Genomic DNA, 10,859 nt, shown 5'->3' with positions numbered 1-10,859 from the left:
TAGATTTAAATTAATCGTGAAGTGGAGCGCCCCCTGTATAAAGTAAAAGTGAGAAAAGCTTACAGCACCTGGTATTCCCAGGTGGTCTCCCATCCAAGTACTAACCAGACCCTACCCTGCTTGGCTTCCGAGATCAGACGAGATCGGGCGTGTTCAGGGTGGTATGGCCGTAAGCGAGAGATGCTACCAAAAACAGCCCTTTTGCATTACACGCCTCTATACATGCCAGTTGGTCCCATTGGATCCTACTCCTGGTTTTTTTTTTTTTTTTTATCTGACTCACACTGCAGCCCCACCATCCAATCGGCAGCGCCGGACCCACACCAAACATTCACCAAACTACTCAGCCGGCAGCCTACCACAATTATTCCATTCTTTCCGCATCCGCACACTTCCTTCTTTTTAACTCCTTTTCACTACCGCACAGGTTAATCGCCGCACGTCCCCCGCCGGCAAACATTACTCCTTTGCCTACTGCATGCAGGCTTCTCTTAACGACCCTCTGTTATCAACTCCGCTAACAGCCACAAAATCTCCGCCGCACGAAGCCCACTGGTAGCTGCTGAATCACATGCTTCCCCAAAACGTCGCGCTGTCAGAACACTGGGAGCTACACACACCAACAAGTCCATACTGCAGGCTGCAGCCAGAACAATTTTCTACATTCAAACATCGACGGCCTCTTCTCTCTAAAAATTCACCAGACCGCTTCTACCACCAGCAAAGAAGTTTCCATCCCTAATTCCTCTGTGATTCCCACTAACCTAAACATTAAGCTGGCATTGAAGGGTGTGAATTACCCCGGCCAATCTGTTCTTTTAAATACAGCTTTTAGCAAGTTTTGAAAGGAGAAGAGCAGAACTTGCTATGCCAATAATATCGAGTCTTCTGTGGCGAAGTGGTTTTTGCATAGAAAACAAAGCGGTCAGTTGAAGAGGAATAATATCAGTACTTTGTTTAAAACTGTGTGTAAAAAGCTGTCTCTTTATCATTAACAATAAGTTGTAAAACGTGAATGGGGAGTGACAGTCTTCAAGTTTGTGAGAAGATCGCGCCCTGGTGGAATAAAGGCACGAAGAGCTTACAGCACCTAAAATTACCAGGCAGTATTTAGAGTAAAACGGTGTGTAAAAGCTGCCTTTATGAAAGAGAGAAAATAAAAATATATATATAAAATAGTAAAATGGAAGGGGAGTGATAGATTTAAATTAATCGTGAAGTGGAGCGCCCCCTGTATAAAGTAAAAGTGAGAAAAGCTTACAGCACCTGGTATTCCCAGGTGGTCTCCCATCCAAGTACTAACCAGACCCTACCCTGCTTAGCTTCCGAGATCAGAAGAGATCGGGCGTGTTCAGGGTGGCATGGCCATAAGCGAGAGACGCGACCAAAAACAGCCCTTTTGCATTACACGCCTCTATACATGCCAGTTGGTCCCATTGGATCCTACTCCTGGTTTTTTTTTTTTTTTTATCTGACTCACACTGCAGCCCCACCATCCAATCGGCAACGCCGGACCCACACCAAACATTCACCAAACTACTCAGCCGGCAGCCTACCACAATTATTCCATTCTTTCCGCATCCGCACACTTCCTTCTCTTTAACTCCTTTTCACTACCGCACAGGTTAATCGCCGCACGTCCCCCGCCAGCAAACATTACTCCTTTGCCTACCGCATGCAGGCTTCTCTTAACGACCCTCTATTATCAACTCCGCTAACAGCCACAAAATCTCCGCCGCACGAAGCCCACTGGTAGCTGCTGAATCACATGCTTCCCCAAAACGTCACGCTGTCAGAACACTGGGAGCTACACACACCAACAAGTCCATACTGCAGGCTGCAGCCAGAACAATTTTCTACATTCAAACATCGACGGCCTCTTCTCTCTAAAAATTCACCAGACCGCTTCTACCACCAGCAAAGAAGTTTCCATCCCTAATTCCTCTGTGATTCCCACTAACCTAAACATTAAGCTGGCATTGAAGGGTGTGAATTACCCCGGCCAATCTGTTCTTTTAAATACAGCTTTTAGCAAGTTTTGAAAGGAGAAGAGCAGAACTTGCTATGCCAATAATATCGAGTCTTCTGTGGCGAAGTGGTTTTTGCATAGAAAACAAAGCGGTCAGTTGAAGAGGAATAATATCAGTACTTTGTTTAAAACTTTGTGTAAAAAGCTGTCTCTTTATCATTAACAATAAGTTGTAAAACGTGAATGGGGAGTGACAGTCTTCAAGTTTGTGAGAAGATCGCGCCCTGGTGGAATAAAGGCACGAAGAGCTTACAGCACCTAGAATTACCAGGCAGTATTTAGAGTAAAACGGTGTGTAAAAGCTGCCTTTATGAAAGAGAGAAAATAAAAATATATATATAAAATAGTAAAATGGAAGGGGAGTGATAGATTTAAATTAATCGTGAAGTGGAGCGCCCCCTGTATAAAGTAAAAGTGAGAAAAGCTTACAGCACCTGGTATTCCCAGGTGGTCTCCCATCCAAGTACTAACCAGACCCTACCCTGCTTAGCTTCCGAGATCAGACGAGATCGGGCGTGTTCAGGGTGGTATGGCCATAAGCGAGAGACGCGACCAAAAACAGCCCTTTTGCATTACACGCCTCTATACATGCCAGTTGGTCCCATTGGATCCTACTCCTGGTTTTTTTTTTTTTTTTTTATCTGACTCACACTGCAGCCCCACCATCCAATCGGGAACGCCGGACCCACACCAAACATTCACCAAACTACTCAGCCGGCAGCCTACCACAATTATTCCATTCTTTCCGCATCCGCACACTTCCTTCTCTTTAACTCCTTTTCACTACCGCACAGGTTAATCGCCGCACGTCCCCCGCCAGCAAACATTACTCCTTTGCCTACCGCATGCAGGCTTCTCTTAACGACCCTCTATTATCAACTCCGCTAACAGCCACAAAATCTCCGCCGCACGAAGCCCACTGGTAGCTGCTGAATCACATGCTTCCCCAAAACGTCACGCTGTCAGAACACTGGGAGCTACACACACCAACAAGTCCATACTGCAGGCTGCAGCCAGAACAATTTTCTACATTCAAACATCGACGGCCTCTTCTCTCTAAAAATTCACCAGACCGCTTCTACCACCAGCAAAGAAGTTTCCATCCCTAATTCCTCTGTGATTCCCACTAACCTAAACATTAAGCTGGCATTGAAGGGTGTGAATTACCCCGGCCAATCTGTTCTTTTAAATACAGCTTTTAGCAAGTTTTGAAAGGAGAAGAGCAGAACTTGCTATGCCAATAATATCGAGTCTTCTGTGGCGAAGTGGTTTTTGCATAGAAAACAAAGCGGTCAGTTGAAGAGGAATAATATCAGTACTTTGTTTAAAACTGTGTGTAAAAAGCTGTCTCTTTATCATTAACAATAAGTTGTAAAACGTGAATGGGGAGTGACAGTCTTCAAGTTTGTGAGAAGATCGCGCCCTGGTGGAATAAAGGCACGAAGAGCTTACAGCACCTAGAATTACCAGGCAGTATTTAGAGTAAAACGGTGTGTAAAAGCTGCCTTTATGAAAGAGAGAAAATAAAAATATATATATAAAATAGTAAAATGGAAGGGGAGTGATAGATTTAAATTAATCGTGAAGTGGAGCGCCCCCTGTATAAAGTAAAAGTGAGAAAAGCTTACAGCACCTGGTATTCCCAGGTGGTCTCCCATCCAAGTACTAACCAGACCCTACCTTGCTTAGCTTCCGAGTTCAGACGAGATCTTGCGTGTTCAGGGTGGTATGGCCATAAGCGAGAGACGCTACCAAAAACAGCCCTTTTGCATTACACGCCTCTATACATGCCAGTTGGTCCCATTGGATCCTACTCCTGGTTTTTTTTTTTTTTTTTATCTGACTCACACTGCAGCCCCACCATCCAATCGGCAACGCCGGACCCACACCAAACATTCACCAAACTACTCAGCCGGCAGCCTACCACAATTATTCCATTCTTTCCGCATCCGCACACTTCCTTCTCTTTAACTCCTTTTCACTACCGCACAGGTTAATCGCCGCACGTCCCCCGCCAGCAAACATTACTCCTTTGCCTACCGCATGCAGGCTTCTCTTAACGACCCTCTATTATCAACTCCGCTAACAGCCACAAAATCTCCGCCGCACGAAGCCCACTGGTAGCTGCTGAATCACATGCTTCCCCAAAACGTCGCGCTGTCAGAACACTGGGAGCTACACACACCAACAAGTCCATACTGCAGGCTGCAGCCAGAACAATTTTCTACATTCAAACATCGACGGCCTCTTCTCTCTAAAAATTCACCAGACCGCTTCTACCACCAGCAAAGAAGTTTCCATCCCTAATTCCTCTGTGATTCCCACTAACCTAAACATTAAGCTGGCATTGAAGGGTGTGAATTACCCTGGCCAATCTGTTCTTTTAAATACAGCTTTTAGCAAGTTTTGAAAGGAGAAGAGCAGAACTTGCTATGCCAATAATATCGAGTCTTCTGTGGCGAAGTGGTTTTTGCATAGAAAACAAAGCGGTCAGTTGAAGAGGAATAATATCAGTACTTTGTTTAAAACTGTGTGTAAAAAGCTGTCTCTTTATCATTAACAATAAGTTGTAAAACGTGAATGGGGAGTGACAGTCTTCAAGTTTGTGAGAAGATCGCGCCCTGGTGGAATAAAGGCACGAAGAGCTTACAGCACCTAGAATTACCAGGCAGTATTTAGAGTAAAACGGTGTGTAAAAGCTGCCTTTATGAAAGAGAGAAAATAAAAATATATATATAAAATAGTAAAATGGAAGGGGAGTGATAGATTTAAATTAATCGTGAAGTGGAGCGCCCCCTGTATAAAGTAAAAGTGAGAAAAGCTTACAGCACCTGGTATTCCCAGGTGGTCTCCCATCCAAGTACTAACCAGACCCTACCTTGCTTAGCTTCCGAGTTCAGACGAGATCTTGCGTGTTCAGGGTGGTATGGCCATAAGCGAGAGACGCTACCAAAAACAGCCCTTTTGCATTACACGCCTCTATACATGCCAGTTGGTCCCATTGGATCCTACTCCTGGTTTTTTTTTTTTTTTTTATCTGACTCACACTGCAGCCCCACCATCCAATCGGCAACGCCGGACCCACACCAAACATTCACCAAACTACTCAGCCGGCAGCCTACCACAATTATTCCATTCTTTCCGCATCCGCACACTTCCTTCTCTTTAACTCCTTTTCACTACCGCACAGGTTAATCGCCGCACGTCCCCCGCCAGCAAACATTACTCCTTTGCCTACCGCATGCAGGCTTCTCTTAACGACCCTCTATTATCAACTCCGCTAACAGCCACAAAATCTCCGCCGCACGAAGCCCACTGGTAGCTGCTGAATCACATGCTTCCCCAAAACGTCACGCTGTCAGAACACTGGGAGCTACACACACCAACAAGTCCATACTGCAGGCTGCAGCCAGAACAATTTTCTACATTCAAACATCGACGGCCTCTTCTCTCTAAAAATTCACCAGACCGCTTCTACCACCAGCAAAGAAGTTTCCATCCCTAATTCCTCTGTGATTCCCACTAACCTAAACATTAAGCTGGCATTGAAGGGTGTGAATTACCCCGGCCAATCTGTTCTTTTAAATACAGCTTTTAGCAAGTTTTGAAAGGAGAAGAGCAGAACTTGCTATGCCAATAATATCGAGTCTTCTGTGGCGAAGTGGTTTTTGCATAGAAAACAAAGCGGTCAGTTGAAGAGGAATAATATCAGTACTTTGTTTAAAACTGTGTGTAAAAAGCTGTCTCTTTATCATTAACAATAAGTTGTAAAACGTGAATGGGCAGTGACAGTCTTCAAGTTTGTGAGAAGATCGCGCCCTGGTGGAATAAAGGCACGAAGAGCTTACAGCACCTAGAATTACCAGGCAGTATTTAGAGTAAAACGGTGTGTAAAAGCTGCCTTTATGAAAGAGAGAAAATAAAAATATATATATAAAATAGTAAAATGGAAGGGGAGTGATAGATTTAAATTAATCGTGAAGTGGAGCGCCCCCTGTATAAAGTAAAAGTGAGAAAAGCTTACAGCACCTGGTATTCCCAGGTGGTCTCCCATCCAAGTACTAACCAGACCCTACCTTGCTTAGCTTCCGAGTTCAGACGAGATCTTGCGTGTTCAGGGTGGTATGGCCATAAGCGAGAGACGCTACCAAAAACAGCCCTTTTGCATTACACGCCTCTATACATGCCAGTTGGTCCCATTGGATCCTACTCCTGGTTTTTTTTTTTTTTTTTATCTGACTCACACTGCAGCCCCACCATCCAATCGGCAACGCCGGACCCACACCAAACATTCACCAAACTACTCAGCCGGCAGCCTACCACAATTATTCCATTCTTTCCGCATCCGCACACTTCCTTCTCTTTAACTCCTTTTCACTACCGCACAGGTTAATCGCCGCACGTCCCCCGCCAGCAAACATTACTCCTTTGCCTACCGCATGCAGGCTTCTCTTAACGACCCTCTATTATCAACTCCGCTAACAGCCACAAAATCTCCGCCGCACGAAGCCCACTGGTAGCTGCTGAATCACATGCTTCCCCAAAACGTCACGCTGTCAGAACACTGGGAGCTACACACACCAACAAGTCCATACTGCAGGCTGCAGCCAGAACAATTTTCTACATTCAAACATCGACGGCCTCTTCTCTCTAAAAATTCACCAGACCGCTTCTACCACCAGCAAAGAAGTTTCCATCCCTAATTCCTCTGTGATTCCCACTAACCTAAACATTAAGCTGGCATTGAAGGGTGTGAATTACCCCGGCCAATCTGTTCTTTTAAATACAGCTTTTAGCAAGTTTTGAAAGGAGAAGAGCAGAACTTGCTATGCCAATAATATCGAGTCTTCTGTGGCGAAGTGGTTTTTGCATAGAAAACAAAGCGGTCAGTTGAAGAGGAATAATATCAGTACTTTGTTTAAAACTGTGTGTAAAAAGCTGTCTCTTTATCATTAACAATAAGTTGTAAAACGTGAATGGGCAGTGACAGTCTTCAAGTTTGTGAGAAGATCGCGCCCTGGTGGAATAAAGGCACGAAGAGCTTACAGCACCTAGAATTACCAGGCAGTATTTAGAGTAAAACGGTGTGTAAAAGCTGCCTTTATGAAAGAGAGAAAATAAAAATATATATATAAAATAGTAAAATGGAAGGGGAGTGATAGATTTAAATTAATCGTGAAGTGGAGCGCCCCCTGTATAAAGTAAAAGTGAGAAAAGCGTACAGCACCTGGTATTCCCAGGTGGTCTCCCATCCAAGTACTAACCAGACCCTACCTTGCTTAGCTTCCGAGATCAGACGAGATCGGGCGTGTTCAGGGTGGTATGGCCATAAGCGAGAGACGCTACCAAAAACAGCCCTTTTGCATTACACGCCTCTATACATGCCAGTTGGTCCCATTGGATCCTACTCCTGGTTTTTTTTTTTTTTTTTATCTGACTCACACTGCAGCCCCACCATCCAATCGGCAACGCCGGACCCACACCAAACATTCACCAAACTACTCAGCCGGCAGCCTACCACAATTATTCCATTCTTTCCGCATCCGCACACTTCCTTCTCTTTAACTCCTTTTCACTACCGCACAGGTTAATCGCCGCACGTCCCCCGCCAGCAAACATTACTCCTTTGCCTACCGCATGCAGGCTTCTCTTAACGACCCTCTATTATCAACTCCGCTAACAGCCACAAAATCTCCGCCGCACGAAGCCCACTGGTAGCTGCTGAATCACATGCTTCCCCAAAACGTCGCGCTGTCAGAACACTGGGAGCTACACACACCAACAAGTCCATACTGCAGGCTGCAGCCAGAACTATTTTCTACATTCAAACATCGACGGCCTCTTCTCTCTAAAAATTCACCAGACCGCTTCTACCACCAGCAAAGAAGTTTCCATCCCTAATTCCTCTGTGATTCCCACTAACCTAAACATTAAGCTGGCATTGAAGGGTGTGAATTACCCCGGCCAATCTGTTCTTTTAAATACAGCTTTTAGCAAGTTTTGAAAGGAGAAGAGCAGAACTTGCTATGCCAATAATATCGAGTCTTCTGTGGCAAAGTGGTTTTTGCATAGAAAACAAAGCGGTCAGTTGAAGAGGAATAATATCAGTACTTTGTTTAAAACTGTGTGTAAAAAGCTGTCTCTTTATCATTAACAATAAGTTGTAAAACGTGAATGGGGAGTGACAGTCTTCAAGTTTGTGAGAAGATCGCGCCCTGGTGGAATAAAGGCACGAAGAGTTTACAGCACCTAGAATTACCAGGCAGTATTTAGAGTAAAACGGTGTGTAAAAGCTGCCTTTATGAATGAGAGAAAAAAAAATATATATATATAAAATAGTAAAATGGAAGGGGAGTGATAGATTTAAATTAATCGAGAAGTGGAGCGCCCCCTGTATAAAGTAAAAGTGAGAAAAGCTTACAGCACAGGGTAATCCCAGTAGGTCTCCCATCCAAGTACTAACCAGACTCTATTCTGCTTGGCTTCTGAGATCGGATGAGATCGGGCGTGTTCAGGGTGGTATGGCCGTGAGCGCGAAAAACTACCAAAAACAGCCCTTTTGCATTACACGCCTCTATACATGCCAGTTAGTCCCATTGGATCCTACTCCTGTTTTTTTTTTTTTTTTTATCTGACTCACACTGCAGCCCCACCATCCAATCGGAAGTGCCGGAACCACACCAAACATTCACCAAACTACTCAGCCGGCAGCCTACCACAATTATTCCATTCTTTCCGCATCCGCACACTTCCTTCTCTTTAACTCCTTTTCACTACCGCACAGGTTAATCGCCGCACGTCCCCCGCCAGCAAACATTACTCCTTTGCCTACCGCATGCAGGCTTCTCTTAACGACCCTCTATTATCAACTCCGCTAACAGCCACAAAATCTCCGCCGCACGAAGCCCACTGGTAGCTGCTGAATCACATGCTTCCCCAAAACGTCGCGCTGTCAGAACACTGGGAGCTACACACACCAACAAGTCCATACTGCAGGCTGCAGCCAGAACAATTTTCTACATTCAAACATCGACGGCCTCTTCTCTCTAAAAATTCACCAGACCGCTTCTACCACCAGCAAAGAAGTTTCCATCCCTAATTCCTCTGTGATTCCCACTAACCTAAACATTAAGCTGGCATTGAAGGGTGTGAATTACCCCGGCCAATCTGTTCTTTTAAATACAGCTTTTAGCAAGTTTTGAAAGGAGAAGAGCAGAACTTGCTATGCCAATAATATCGAGTCTTCTGTGGCGAAGTGGTTTTTGCATAGAAAACAAAGCGGTCAGTTGAAGAGGAATAATATCAGTACTTTGTTTAAAACTGTGTGTAAAAAGCTGTCTCTTTATCATTAACAATAAGTTGTAAAACGTGAATGGGGAGTGACAGTCTTCAAGTTTGTGAGAAGATCGCGCCCTGGTGGAATAAAGGCACGAACAGCTTACAGCACCTAGAATTACCAGGAAGTATTTAGAGTAAAACGGTGTGTAAAAGCTGCCTTTATGAATGAGAGAAAAAAAAAATATATATATATAAAATAGTAAAATGGAAGGGGAGTGATAGATTTAAATTAATCGAGAAGTGGAGCGCCCCCTGTATAAAGTAAAAGTGAGAAAAGCTTACAGCACAGGGTAATCCCAGTAGGTCTCCCATCCAAGTACTAACCAGACTCTATCCTGCTTGGGTTCTGAGATCGGACGAGATCGGGCGTGTTCAGGGTGGTATGGCCGTGAGCGCGAAAAACTACCAAAAACAGCCCTTTTGCATTACACGCCTCTATACAAGCCAGTTAGTCCCATTGGATCCTACTCCTGTTTTTTTTTTTTTTTTTATCTGACTCACACTGCAGCCCCACCATCCAATCGGAAGTGCCGGAACCACACCAAACATTCACCAAACTACTCAGCCGGCAGCCTACCACAATTATTCCATTCTTTCCGCATCCGCACACTTCCTTCTCTTTAACTCCTTTTCACTACCGCACAGGTTAATCGCCGCACGTCCCCCGCCGGCAAACATTACTCCTTTGCCTACCGCATGCAGGCTTCTCTTAATGACCTTCTGTTATCAACTCCGCTAACAGCCACAAAATCTCCGCCGCACGAAGCCCACTGGTAGCTGCTGAATCACATGCTTCCCCAAAACGTCGCGCTGTCAGAACACTGGGAGCTACACACACCAACAAGTCCATACTGCAGGCTGCAGCCAGAACAATTTTCTACATTCAAACATCGACGGCCTCTTCTCTCTAAAAATTCACCAGACCGCTTCTACCACCAGCAAAGAAGTTTCCATCCCTAATTCCTCTGTGATTCCCACTAACCTAAACATTAAGCTGGCATTGAAGGGTGTGAATTACCCCGGCCAATCTGTTCTTTTAAATACAGCTTTTAGCAAGTTTTGAAAGGAGAAGAGCAGAACTTGCTATGCCAATAATATCGAGTCTTCTGTGGCGAAGTGGTTTTTGCATAGAAAACAAAGCGGTCAGTTGAAGAGGAATAATATCAGTACTTTGTTTAAAACTGTGTGTAAAAAGCTGTCTCTTTATCATTAACAATAAGTTGTAAAACGTGAATGGGGAGTGACAGTCTTCAAGTTTGTGAGAAGATCGCGCCCTGGTGGAATAAAGGCACGAACAGCTTACAGCACCTAGAATTACCAGGAAGTATTTAGAGTAAAACGGTGTGTAAAAGCTGCCTTTATGAATGAGAGAAAAAAAAAAAAAAAAAAAAAAAAATATATATATATATATATATATATATATAAAATAGTAAAATGGAAGGGGAGTGATAGATTTAAATTAATCGTGAGGTGGAGTGCCCCCTGTATAAAG

At 44.4% G+C, this 10,859-nt stretch overlaps 7 non-coding genes and 2 pseudogenes across 7 annotated transcripts; all 9 read right to left on the bottom strand.

The window, feature by feature from the left end:
- Positions 1-56: 56 nt before the first annotated feature.
- Positions 57-175, bottom strand: LOC125733004 (5S ribosomal RNA). The gene has a single exon (XR_007392363.1). It is a non-coding gene; the product is annotated as a 5S ribosomal RNA (ribosomal RNA).
- Positions 176-1,254: 1,079 nt separating this feature from the next.
- On the bottom strand, positions 1,255-1,373 carry LOC125734378 (5S ribosomal RNA). Its single transcript, XR_007393692.1, has one exon. It is a non-coding gene; the product is annotated as a 5S ribosomal RNA (ribosomal RNA).
- A 1,078-nt stretch (positions 1,374-2,451) lies between these two features.
- Positions 2,452-2,570, bottom strand: LOC125732526 (5S ribosomal RNA). Its single transcript, XR_007391903.1, has one exon. It is a non-coding gene; the product is annotated as a 5S ribosomal RNA (ribosomal RNA).
- Positions 2,571-3,650: 1,080 nt separating this feature from the next.
- On the bottom strand, positions 3,651-3,769 carry LOC125737172 (5S ribosomal RNA). The gene has a single exon (XR_007396438.1). It is a non-coding gene; the product is annotated as a 5S ribosomal RNA (ribosomal RNA).
- Positions 3,770-4,848: 1,079 nt separating this feature from the next.
- LOC125737171 (5S ribosomal RNA) lies at positions 4,849-4,967 on the bottom strand. Its single transcript, XR_007396437.1, has one exon. It is a non-coding gene; the product is annotated as a 5S ribosomal RNA (ribosomal RNA).
- Positions 4,968-6,046: 1,079 nt separating this feature from the next.
- LOC125737169 (5S ribosomal RNA) lies at positions 6,047-6,165 on the bottom strand. The gene has a single exon (XR_007396435.1). It is a non-coding gene; the product is annotated as a 5S ribosomal RNA (ribosomal RNA).
- A 1,079-nt stretch (positions 6,166-7,244) lies between these two features.
- On the bottom strand, positions 7,245-7,363 carry LOC125735761 (5S ribosomal RNA). Its single transcript, XR_007395051.1, has one exon. It is a non-coding gene; the product is annotated as a 5S ribosomal RNA (ribosomal RNA).
- Positions 7,364-8,443: 1,080 nt separating this feature from the next.
- On the bottom strand, positions 8,444-8,562 carry LOC125732223 (5S ribosomal RNA; annotated as a pseudogene).
- A 1,080-nt stretch (positions 8,563-9,642) lies between these two features.
- On the bottom strand, positions 9,643-9,761 carry LOC125732273 (5S ribosomal RNA; annotated as a pseudogene).
- Between the last annotated feature and the right edge of the window lie 1,098 nt (positions 9,762-10,859).

Source organism: Brienomyrus brachyistius, chromosome 2 (genome assembly GCF_023856365.1).
Source record: "Brienomyrus brachyistius isolate T26 chromosome 2, BBRACH_0.4, whole genome shotgun sequence".
In the NCBI taxonomy this organism is placed as follows: Eukaryota; Metazoa; Chordata; class Actinopteri; order Osteoglossiformes; family Mormyridae; genus Brienomyrus; species Brienomyrus brachyistius.
This window is presented reverse-complemented; position numbering and strand designations above follow the sequence as displayed.